Raw genomic sequence first — 12459 nt, forward strand, 5'->3', positions numbered from 1 at the left:
CTTTTCACATGCTTTTGTGCCGAACATCTTTCTTTCATAGAGGCTATCACTTCGAGCTTTTCCGCGTCCTGTTGGAATGTTTTTCACTGTAGATTCATTCAGAGCAGAGCTCTGCAGTTTTAGAAATGCAGCGGCTTTACAGGAGAGAGGGGGAGTGAGAAGCGAGAGGAAAACAAGTCCATTCCTCTAATTGTCCAGGTCTATATCTGTGCTCCCTGGGATATATGTAAATCAATCCACCGGGGTGTGATGCAATCACCGCCCCTTCCCAGGCAGAATACGATATCTCGGCCAAGTCTTTTGACAATCAATCAAGCCGAATCCCTCCGATCTGTCAGGTAGCTAAAAGTCTGAGTTCTGCAGTCCGAGGTTAAGTAGAGAGTATTCTCTGTTGTAACTTTTCAACTGCACACTTTCACTGTTCGACTTGAACATAAATGCCCTGAAACATCTATGGAGCATAATGTTAACCAGAAAAAATGGAGGGGGAATAGGTGATTCAACAGGAATGGCCATTACATCTCTTTCTGTTGCTGCCTCATCTCCAGATGCTTCTTGCCCTCCAACTGCAGATACAGTGGGTTCATAGAATCATAGAATTTACAGTGCAGAAGGAGGCCATTCGGCCCATCGAGTCTGCTTCGGCCCTTGGCTACACCACCCTATTTAAGCCTACCCCTCCACCGTAACCCCGCAATCTCACCTAAACTTTTTGGACGCTGAGGGCAATTTATCATGGCCAATATATGGAAACCAGTAACGTCTGTGGTGGTCAATATTTGACATTTCTGTCACTGCTGCTTTGATTGCGGGCTCTGAATTTAAGGTTTTGTTGTTCTTGTCCCAAAGGTGAGTTGAAAGTGATATATTTCATGGTAGAACACATAAATCTCATTGTCACACTGTGTCCCATTCTGCTAAAAATCAACAGGAAATGTTGTTGTCATTTCGGAACAGGAGATTCAGAAAGAAGCGAGGTGAAGGACAGTTGAAATGTTGCCGAGCCTTCGTTGCAAGCCATTGTGTTTCGGACTGGAGATAATTTCTGTTTGTGCCACAGTTCATGATGATCTAATCAGCTGCCGAAGCAGGTTCAACGTTCCCAAGGGGTCATCCCAACTACTTTGCTTCTGATCTATTTCAGGATCAGTGCCAGTGAAGGGGATGACGATCGCCACTTTTCATGTGGTAGCATGGCCGAGTGGTCTAAGGTGCAGGATTTAGGCTCCAGTCTCTGTGGGGGCGTGGGTTTGAATCCCACTGCTGCCAGTAGAGTTTTTAGTTTTGACCATTGGTGAGATTGAATACAGAGGGTCTGATTGGAAAAGAAGAAAAAGGGGTGACAATGCAAACGTGATCTGTTCTTGGGGACTGGAGTGTGTGGGGGATTTGAGGCTCTTCCACAGATCCGGCAATGAATCAAAACGCTGAATGACAGACGAAACCACTCATTTCAGATCAACGACTGGATTGTTTTTTTAAAAATAATTTTTATTCAAGTTTTCTAATAACAATAACAATAACAAATTTTCTCCCCGCAATTTAAAACAAACAAGGCGCGTTTCCACGCCAAAACAAAACAAGAAAATAACTCTCCCCCAAAATAAATAATAACAAACAGCTAAACAAGACAGAAGAAAATAACATACCAAACCCACCGCTGCATAAACACCCCCCCCCCCCAACCATCACCAAACCCACCCCCCTGCCCCCCAGCCCCGGGTTTCTGCAGAGAGCGACCACTCTCTACCCCTTCACCAGGAAATCAAGAAAGGGCTGCCACCGCCGAAAGAACCCCTGTACCGACACCCTCAGGGCAAATTTCATCCTCGCCAACTTGATGAACCCAGCCAGTTCATTGACCCAGGTCTCTGAACTCGGGGGCCGCGTATCCCTCCACTGTAACAGAATCCTGCGCCGGGCTACTAGAGACGCAAAGGCCAGAAATGCCGGCCTCTCTCGCCTCCTGCACACCCGGCTCCGAAGCTACCCCAATGATCGCGAGCCCCCAGCCCGGCCTGACCCTAGACCCAACCACTTCCGACAAAATCCCCGCCAACCCTTCCAAAACTCCTCCAGAGCCGGACATGCCCAAAACATATGGGTATGGTTTGCCGGGCTACCCGACCACCTCCCACACCTGTCTTCCCCTCTGAAAAACTGGATCATCCTTGCCCCCGTCATGTGAGCCCTGTGCAGCACCTTCAGATGAATTTGGCTGAGCCGTGCACAAGAGGAGGAAGAATGCACCCCCTCCAGGGCGTCCGACCACGTCCCATCCTCAATCTCTTCCCCTAGCTCTTCCTCCCATTTCACTTTGAGCTCATCTACTGAGGCCTCCCCCTCCTCCTGCATCTCCTCCGCAGATATGGCACTGGATCAAAATGCTGAATGACAGACGACAACATTGGTTTCAATCAACAACTTGATATTAAATAGTAATCCCTGCAGAAGGGTCATGCTGACATGAAATGAGAACTCGATTTCTCTCTTCATTCACCTGAGGAAGGAACAGTGGAAAGCTCGTGATTTGATTAACCCTCTTGGACTTTAACCTGGTGTTGGAAGACTTCTTACTGTATTTCTCTCATCACAGATGCTGTATTTTCTTTTTTCATGCACATTTCCAGCGGCCACAGTATAATTATTTCAGTGCAATCGTAGAGCTTGTGTTTGAGGCCCAGAATTCAGATAGTGGAATTGGGGCTTTGTAACAGAAATCACGTAGGCTTCTCATCATTCCTTATTCTAACCAGAATTAACCTGGTTTACCCATGAAACCTGTAGGTTTTATTTTTATTTCAGACTTTCTTCATCAGCGCTAAGTTTCTCCGACATAGTCGGATGCTGGTCGGTAAATGAGAAAACGTGGGGGCGGAGTCTGGTGCGGGTAAAGGGTGGCGGCGACGGGGAACGGTTGGCTGTCCAGACTCAGGATACAAAATTTCCCTCCCGATAAAATGTGTTCCTTCATTCCCTGTCTTTTCCCTGAAACTCCTGTTAAAGGTCGCCAACCCACCTATTTTGTGCATTCTTGTTTTGTAGGACTGAGGACCACGCGGACATGGGAGAATGCACAATCTGCACACATACACTGCACAAACTGCAGACTGCACCAGAGGCAGAGATCGAACCAGGATCCTCGGCGCCCTGTTTGTTTACATTGTGGAAACCTGTAACGTCTGTGGTGGCCAATATTTGACCTTCCTGTCACTGCTCTTTTGATTGCGCCCTCTGAATTTAAGGTTTTGTTGTTCTTGCCACAAGGGTGAGTTGGAAGTCATATATATCATGGTAGAACACATAAATCTCATTGTCACACTGTGTCCCATTCTGCAAAAAATCAACAGGAAATGTTGTTGTCATTTCGGAACAGGAGATTCAGAAAGAAGCGAGGTGAAGGACAGTTGAAATGTTCCCGAGCCATCGTTGCAAGCCATTGTGTTTCGGACTGGAGATAATTTCTGTTTGTGCCACAGTTCATGATGATCTAATCAGCTGCCGAAGCAGACTCGACGTTCCCAAGGGCTCGTCCCAACTACTTTGCCTCTGATCTATTTCAGGATCAGTGCCAGTGAGAGTATGATGAAGGCTCTGCTTCATGTGGTAGTGTGGCCGAGTGGTCTAAGGCGCTGGATTTAGGCTCCAGTCTCTGTGGGGGTGTGGGTTTGAATCCCACCGCTGCTAGTAGAGGTTTTAGTTGTCACCACAGAAGCGAGGTACAAGGCAGTTGAAATGTTGCCGAGCCTTCGTTGCAAGCCATTGTGTTTCGGACTGGAGACAATTTCTGTTTGTGCCACAGTTCATGATGATCTAATCAGCTGCCGAAGCAGGTTCAACGTTCCCAAGGGCTCGTCCCAACTACTTTGCGTCTGATCTATTTCAGGATCAGTGCCAGTGAAGAGTATGACGAAGGCCCTGCTTCATGTGGTAGCGTGGCCGAGCGGTCTAAGGTGCTGGATTTAGGCTCCAGTCTCTGCGGGGGCGTGGGTTCGAATCCCACCGATACCAGTAGAGGTTTTAGTTGTCACCACAGAAGAGATTGAATACAGAGAGTCTGACTGGAAAAGAAGAAAAAGGGGTGACAATGCAAACGTGATCTGTTCTTGCGAATTGGAGTGTGTCCGATTTGAGGCTCTTCCACAGATCTGGCACTGAATCAAAACGCTGAGTGACAGACGAAACCACTCATTTCAAATCAACGACTGGATTGTTAATCGACAACTCGGCAGAACAGTCAAACTCACTCGAAATTAGAGCTCTCGTTCTCGCTTCCCAGATGCTGCATTTTCTCTTTTCTGATTTCCAGTGTCAGCAGGATAAATGTATTAATGCAAACGTAAATGTTCGGAATGCAGAATTAAGATAGTCGGTTTGCGATTTTCGAACGGAATTCACGTAAGCTTCTCATTATTCCTCAGTCAAACCAGGTATCTAAACAATTAACCTTGTTTACCCACGAAACCTCAAGGTTTTGTTTTAATTTCAGACTTTCTTCATCAGCGTTAGGTTTCTCCGATAAAGTGACATGTTTCCTTGAAGCACTGGAGACATAATCAGCCAAGAACAACTTCGATTGCCGTGAGTTGGAACATTCTATTGACAGTGAGGTGAAATAGTCGCACAAGCTGAAATTCACAACACCCTCGCAGCACACACTGCGGCTCCTGTAAAACGGATGAGACAGCACACGCCAGATATTTATGAGTGAAAGAAACTGCCGTCCATCACATTCTGAATTATTTCAGGTCGTGTTACTGTGCCCTAACCAGTGCGCAGTTAATGCCATGCCCACTTTACACGGAGACTCATCAGAATTGAAATTAATAAATATTTCTAGGAAAACATCTGAAGTAGTTAGCCCTCAGCTGTTCAACATCGACAGTCAAAAGGTTTTCAAATGTAAACACAATTAATTAGATTATTGACAATAATGATAATTAAGTATAGCACAAATACAACAGGTTAGGTGTTAGATAAATGTTAATCGCGCATCCAACACACTTAAAGTCGTCCCAGCTTCAAACACACACACGCGATAGACGTCGTTGCAACCCGTTGTGTTTCAGGCTGGAGATGACTTGTTGGTTGCACAGTTCTGAATCGCTGACGGAGCAGGCTCGCAATTGCCAAGGGCTTTTCACAATTCCTTTGCTTCTGATTTAAAGAGAAAATGCTGGCAGCATCTGCAGGCAGAGGAAAGATGTAACGTTTCGAGTCCAATGACAGATCTGTCAAACTGACCCATCTCAGTATCAGGAAGGGCACGATTAACATAGTATTTGATGTGGTAGCGTGGCCGAGCGGTCTAAGGCACTGGATTAAGACTCCAGTCTCTGCGGAGGCGTGGGTTCGAATCCCACTGCTGCCAGTAATGTTTGCACTTTTGGGATCTACATCTCATTGAACACAGAGCTTGTGCGTCTGTCTGAAAAAGAGCAAATGCTTAGTTTTCTTGCGGAATGGAGTGTGTGGGCCTTGAGGCACTTCCCCAGATATGGCACCGGATCAAAATGCCGAATGACAGACGACAACATTGGTTTCAATCAACAACAGGATTTTAAATAGTAAACGCTGCAGAAAGGGTCATGCTGACATGAAATGAGAACTCGATTTCTCTCTTCATTCACCTGAGGAAGGAACAGTGGAAAGCTCGTGATTTGATTAACCCTCTTGGACTTTAACCTGGTGTTGGGACACTTCTTACTGTATTTCTCTCATCACAGATGCTGTATTTTCTTTTTTCATGCACATTTCCAGCGGCCACAGTATAATTATTTCAGTGCAATCGTAGAGCTTGTGTTTGAGGCCCAGAATTCAGATGGTGGAATTGGGGCTTTGTAACAGAAATCACGTAGGCTTCTCATCATTCCTTATTCTAACCAGAATTAACCTGGTTTACCCATGAAACCTGTAGGTTTTATTTTCATTTCAGACTTTATTCATCAGCGTTACGTTTCTCCGACATAGTCGGACGCTGGTCGGTAAATGGGAAACGTGGGGGCGGAGTCTGGTGCGGGTAAAGGGGGGCGGCGACGGGGAACGGTTGGCTGTCCAGACTCAGTATACAAAATTTCCCTCACGATAAAATGTGTTCCTTCATTCCCTGTCTTTTCCCTGAAACTCCTGTTAAAGGTCGCCAACCCACCTATTTTGTGCATTCTTGTTTTGTAGGACTGAGGACCACGCAGACATGGGAGAATGCACAATCTGCACACGTACACTGCACAAACTGCAGACTGCACCAGAGGCAGAGATCGACAGGATCTTCGGCGCACTGTTTGTGAACGTTGTGGAAACCTGTAACGTCTGTGGTGGCCAATATTTGACATTTCTGTCACTGCTCTTTTGATTGCGCGCTCTGAATTTAAGGTTTTGTTGTTCTTGCCACAAGGGTGAGTTGGAAGTCATATATATCATGGTAGAACACATAAATCTCATTGTCACACTGTGTCCCATTCTGCAAAAAATCAACAGGAAATGTTGTTGTCATTTCGGAACAGGAGATTCAGAAAGAAGCGAGGTGAAGGACAGTTGAAATGTTGCCGAGCCTTCGTTGCAAGCCATTGTGTTTCAGACTGGAGATAATTTCTGTTTCTGCCACAGTTCATGATGATCTAATCAGCTGCCGAAGCAGGCTCGACGTTCACAAGGGCTGGTCCCAACTACTTTTCTTCTGATCTATTTCAGGATCAGTGCCAGTGAAGAGTATGACGAAGGCCCTGCTTCATGTGGTAGCGTGGCCGAGCGGTCTAAGGCGCTGGATTTAGGCTCCAGTCTCTGCGGGGGCGTGGGTTCGAATCCCACCGCTGCCAGTAGAGGTTTTAGTTGTCACCACAGAAGAGATTGAATACAGAGAGTCTGACTGGAAAAGAAGAAAAAGGGGTGACAATGCAAACATGATCTGTTCTTGCGAATTGGAGTGTGTCCGATTAGAGGTTTTTCCACAGATCTGGCACTGTATCAAAACGCTGAGTGACAGACGAAACCACTCATTTCAAATCAACGACTGGATTGTTAATCGACAACTCGGCAGAACAGTCAAACTCACTCGAAATTAGAGCTCTCGTTCTCGCTTCCCAGATGCTGCATTTTCTCTTTTCTGATTTCCAGTGTCAGCAGGATAAATGTATTAATGCAAACGTAAATGTTCGGAATGCAGAATTAAGATAGTCGGTTTGCGATTTTCGAACGGAATTCACGTAAGCTTCTCATTATTCCTCAGTCAAACCAGGTATCTAAACAATTAACCTTGTTTACCCACGAAACCTCAAGGTTTTGTTTTAATTTCAGACTTTCTTCATCAGCGTTAGGTTTCTCCGATAAAGTGACATGTTTCCTTGAAGCACTGGAGACATAATCAGCCAAGAACAGCTTCGATTGCCGTGAGTTGGAACATTCTATTGACAGTGAGGTGAAATAGTCGCACAAGCTGAAATTCACAACCCCCCCTATCAGCACACACTGCGGCTCCTGTAAAACGGATGAGACAGCACACGCCAGATATTTATGAGTGAAAGAAACTGCCGTCCATCACATTCTGAATTATTTCAGGTCGTGTTACTGTGCCCTAACCAGTGCGCAGTTAATGCCATGCCCACTTTACACGGAGTCTCATCAGAATTGAAATTAATAAATATTTCTAGGAAAACATCTGAAGTAGTTTGCCCTCAGCTGTTCAACATCGACAGTCAAAAGGTTTTCAAATGTAAACACAATTAATTTGATTATTGACAATAATGATAATTACGTATAGCACAAATACAACAGGTTAGGTGTTAGATAAATGTTAATCGCGCATCCAACACACTTAAAGTCGTCCCAGCTTCAAACACACACACGCGATAGACGTCGTTGCAACCCGTTGTGTTTCAGGCTGGAGATGACTTGTTGGTTGCACAGTTCTGAATCGCTGACGGAGCAGGCTCGCAATTGCCAAGGGCTTTTCACAATTCCTTTGCTTCTGATCTAAAGAGAAAATGCTGGCAGCATCTGCAGGCAGAGGAAAGATGTAACGTTTCGAGTCCAATGACAGATCTGTCAAACTGACCCATCTCAGTATCAGGAAGGGCACGATTAACATAGCATTTGATGTGGTAGCGTGGTCGAGCGGTCTAAGGCGCTGGATTAAGGTTCCAGTCTCTGCGGAGGCGTGGGTTCGAATCCCACCACTGCCAGTAACGTTTGCACTTTTGGGATCTACATCTCATTGAACACAGAGCTTGTGCGTCTGTCTGAAAAAGAACAAAGAGCAAATGCTTAGTTTTCTTGCGGAATGGAGTGTGTGGGCCTTGAGGCACTTCCCCAGATATGGCACCGGATCAAAATGCCGAATGACAGACGACAACATTGGTTTCAATCAACAACAGGATTTTAAATAGTAAACGCTGCAGAAGGGTCATGCTGACATGAAATGAGAACTCGATTTCTCTCTTCATTCACCTGAGGAAGGAACAGTGGAAAGCTCGTGATTTGATTAACCCTCTTGGACTTTAACCTGGTGTTGGGACACTTCTTACTGTATTTCTCTCATCACAGATGCTGTATTTTCTTTTTTCATGCACATTTCCAGCGGCCACAGTATAATTATTTCAGTGCAATCGTAGAGCTTGTGTTTGAGGCCCAGAATTCAGATGGTGGAATTGGGGCTTTGTAACAGAAATCACGTAGGCTTCTCATCATTCCTTATTCTAACCAGAATTAACCTGGTTTACCCATGAAACCTGTAGGTTTTATTTTCATTTCAGACTTTCTTCATCAGCGTTACGTTTCTCCGACATAGTCGGACGCTGGTCGGTAAATGGGAAAACGTGGGGGCGGAGTCTGGTGCGGGTAAAGGGGGGCGGCGACGGGGAACGGTTGGCTGTCCAGACTCAGTATACAAAATTTCCCTCACGATAAAATGTGTTCCTTCATTCCCTGTCTTTTCCCTGAAACTCCTGTTAAAGGTCGCCAACCCACCTATTTTGTGCATTCTTGTTTTGTAGGACTGAGGACCACGCAGACATGGGAGAATGCACAATCTGCACACGTACACTGCACAAACTGCAGACTGCACCAGAGGCAGAGAACGACAGGATCTTCGGCGCACTGTTTGTGAACGTTGTGGAAACCTGTAACGTCTGTGGTGGCCAATATTTGACATTTCTGTCACTGCTCTTTTGATTGCGCGCTCTGAATTTAAGGTTTTGTTGTTCTTGCCACAAGGGTGAGTTGGAAGTCATATATATCATGGTAGAACACATAAATCTCATTGTCACACTGTGTCCCATTCTGCAAAAAATCAACAGGAAATGTTGTTGTCATTTCGGAACAGGAGATTCAGAAAGAAGCGAGGTGAAGGACAGTTGAAATGTTGCCGAGCCTTCGTTGCAAGCCATTGTGTTTCAGACTGGAGATAATTTCTGTTTCTGCCACAGTTCATGATGATCTAATCAGCTGCCGAAGCAGGCTCGACGTTCCCAAGGGCTGGTCCCAACTACTTTCTTCTGATCTATTTCAGGATCAGTGCCAGTGAAGAGTATGACGAAGGCCTTGCTTCATGTGGTAGCGTGGCCGAGCGGTCTAAGGCGCTGGATTTAGGCTCCAGTCTCTGCGGGGGCGTGGGTTCGAATCCCACCGCTGCCAGTAGAGGTTTTAGTTGTCACCACAGAAGAGATTGAATACAGAGAGTCTGACTGGAAAAGAAGAAAAAGGGGTGACAATGCAAACATGATCTGTTCTTGCGAATTGGAGTGTGTCCGATTAGAGGTTTTTCCACAGATCTGGCACTGTATCAAAACGCTGAGTGACAGACGAAACCACTCATTTCAAATCAACGACTGGATTGTTAATCGACAACTCGGCAGAACAGTCAAACTCACTCGAAATTAGAGCTCTCGTTCTCGCTTCCCAGATGCTGCATTTTCTCTTTTCTGATTTCCAGTGTCAGCAGGATAAATGTATTAATGCAAACGTAAATGTTCGGAATGCAGAATTAAGATAGTCGGTTTGCGATTTTCGAACGGAATTCACGTAAGCTTCTCATTATTCCTCAGTCAAACCAGGTATCTAAACAATTAACCTTGTTTACCCACGAAACCTCAAGGTTTTGTTTTAATTTCAGACTTTCTTCATCAGCGTTAGGTTTCTCCGATAAAGTGACATGTTTCCTTGAAGCACTGGAGACATAATCAGCCAAGAACAGCTTCGATTGCCGTGAGTTGGAACATTCTATTGACAGTGAGGTGAAATAGTCGCACAAGCTGAAATTCACAACACCCTCGCAGCACACACTGCGGCTCCTGTAAAACGGATGAGACAGCACACGCCAGATATTTATGAGTGAAAGAAACTGCCGTCCATCACATTCTGAATTATTTCAGGTCGTGTTACTGTGCCCTAACCAGTGCGCAGTTAATGCCATGCCCACTTTACACGGAGTCTCATCAGAATTGAAATTAATAAATATTTCTAGGAAAACATCTGAAGTAGTTTGCCCTCAGCTGTTCAACATCGACAGTCAAAAGTTTTTCAAATGTAAACACAATTAATTTGATTATTGACAATAATGATAATTAAGTATAGCACAAATACAACAGGTTAGGTGTTAGATAAATGTTAATCGCGCATCCAACACACTTAAAGTCGTCCCAGCTTCAAACACACACACGCGATAGACGTCGTTGCAACCCGTTGTGTTTCAGGCTGGAGATGACTTGTTGGTTGCACAGTTCTGAATCGCTGACGGAGCAGGCTCGCAATTGCCACGGGCTTTTCACAATGCCTTTGCTTCTGATCTAAAGAGAAAATGCTGGCAGCATCTGCAGGCAGAGGAAAGATGTAACGTTTCGAGTCCAATGACAGATCTGTCAAACTGACCCATCTCAGTATCAGGAAGGGCACGATTAACATAGTATTCGATGTGGTAGCGTGGCTGAGCGGTCTGAGGCGCTGGATTAAGGCTCCAGTCTCTGCGGAGGCGTGGGTTCGAATCCCACCGCTGCCAGTATCGTTTGCACTTTTGGGATCTACATCTCATTGAACACAGAGCTTGTGCATCTGTCTGAAAAAGAACAAAGAGCAAATGCTTAGTTTTCTTGCGGAATGGAGTGTGTGGGCCTTGAGGCACTTCCCCAGATATGGCACCGGATCAAAATGCCGAATCACAGACGACAACATTGGTTTCAATCAACAACAGGATTTTAAATAGTAAACGCTGCAGAAGGGTCATGCTGACATGAAATGAGAACTCGATTTCTCTCTTCATTCACCTGAGGAAGGAACAGTGGAAAGCTCGTGATTTGATTAACCCTCTTGGACTTTAACCTGGTGTTGGGACACTTCTTACTGTATTTCTCTCATCACAGATGCTGTATTTTCTTTTTTCATGCACATTTCCAGCGGCCACAGTATAATTATTTCAGTGCAATCGTAGAGCTTGTGTTTGAGGCCCAGAATTCAGATGGTGGAATTGGGGCTTTGTAACAGAAATCACGTAGGCTTCTCATCATTCCTTATTCTAACCAGAATTAACCTGGTTTACCCATGAAACCTGTAGGTTTTATTTTCATTTCAGACTTTCTTCATCAGCGTTACGTTTCTCCGACATAGTCGGACGCTGGTCGGTAAATGGGAAAACGTGGGGGCGGAGTCTGGTGCGGGTAAAGGGGGGCGGCGACGGGGAACGGTTGGCTGTCCAGACTCAGTATACAAAATTTCCCTCACGATAAAATGTGTTCCTTCATTCCCTGTCTTTTCCCTGAAACTCCTGTTAAAGGTCGCCAACCCACCTATTTTGTGCATTCTTGTTTTGTAGGACTGAGGACCACGCAGACATGGGAGAATGCACAATCTGCACACGTACACTGCACAAACTGCAGACCGCACCAGAGGCAGAGATCGACAGGATCTTCGGCGCACTGTTTGTGAACGTTATGGAAACCTGTAACGTGTGTGGTGGCCAATATTTGACATTTCTGTCACTGCTCTTTTGATTGCGCGCTCTGAATTTAAGGTTTTGTTGTTCTTGCCACAAGGGTGAGTTGGAAGTCATATATATCATGGTAGAACACATAAATCTCATTGTCACACTGTGTCCCATTCTGCAAAAAATCAACAGGAAATGTTGTTGTCATTTCGGAACAGGAGATTCAGAAAGAAGCGAGGTGAAGGACAGTTGAAATGTTGCCGAGCCTTCGTTGCAAGCCATTGTGTTTCAGACTGGAGATAATTTCTGTTTCTGCCACAGTTCATGATGATCTAATCAGCTGCCGAAGCAGGCTCGACGTTCCCAAGGGCTGGTCCCAACTACTTTACTTCTGATCTATTTCAGGATCAGTGCTAGTGAAGAGTATGACGAAGGCCCTGCTTCATGTGGTAGCGTGGCCGAGCGGTCTAAGGCGCTGGATTTAGGCTCCAGTCTCTGCGGGGGCGTGGGTTCGAATCCCACCGCTGCCAGTAGAGGTTTTAGTTGTCACC

At 45.5% G+C, this 12459-nt stretch overlaps 9 non-coding genes across 9 annotated transcripts; all 9 read left to right on the forward strand.

Annotated features, from left to right (window-relative positions):
* The first annotated feature begins 1187 nt into the window (after window positions 1-1187).
* Window positions 1188-1269, forward strand: trnal-uag. The gene has a single exon. It is a non-coding gene; the product is annotated as a tRNA-Leu (tRNA).
* A 2336-nt stretch (window positions 1270-3605) lies between these two features.
* On the forward strand, window positions 3606-3687 carry trnal-uag. The gene has a single exon. It is a non-coding gene; the product is annotated as a tRNA-Leu (tRNA).
* A 242-nt stretch (window positions 3688-3929) lies between these two features.
* On the forward strand, window positions 3930-4011 carry trnal-uag. Its single transcript has one exon. It is a non-coding gene; the product is annotated as a tRNA-Leu (tRNA).
* A 1278-nt stretch (window positions 4012-5289) lies between these two features.
* Window positions 5290-5371, forward strand: trnal-aag. Its single transcript has one exon. It is a non-coding gene; the product is annotated as a tRNA-Leu (tRNA).
* A 1362-nt stretch (window positions 5372-6733) lies between these two features.
* Window positions 6734-6815, forward strand: trnal-uag. Its single transcript has one exon. It is a non-coding gene; the product is annotated as a tRNA-Leu (tRNA).
* Window positions 6816-8095: 1280 nt separating this feature from the next.
* Window positions 8096-8177, forward strand: trnal-aag. Its single transcript has one exon. It is a non-coding gene; the product is annotated as a tRNA-Leu (tRNA).
* Window positions 8178-9545: 1368 nt separating this feature from the next.
* On the forward strand, window positions 9546-9627 carry trnal-uag. Its single transcript has one exon. It is a non-coding gene; the product is annotated as a tRNA-Leu (tRNA).
* Window positions 9628-10905: 1278 nt separating this feature from the next.
* Window positions 10906-10987, forward strand: trnal-aag. Its single transcript has one exon. It is a non-coding gene; the product is annotated as a tRNA-Leu (tRNA).
* Window positions 10988-12356: 1369 nt separating this feature from the next.
* On the forward strand, window positions 12357-12438 carry trnal-uag. The gene has a single exon. It is a non-coding gene; the product is annotated as a tRNA-Leu (tRNA).
* Window positions 12439-12459: the final 21 nt, after the last annotated feature.

The sequence above is a fragment of the Scyliorhinus canicula genome, chromosome 17 (genome assembly GCF_902713615.1).
Source record: "Scyliorhinus canicula chromosome 17, sScyCan1.1, whole genome shotgun sequence".
Classification (NCBI taxonomy): Eukaryota; Metazoa; Chordata; class Chondrichthyes; order Carcharhiniformes; family Scyliorhinidae; genus Scyliorhinus; species Scyliorhinus canicula.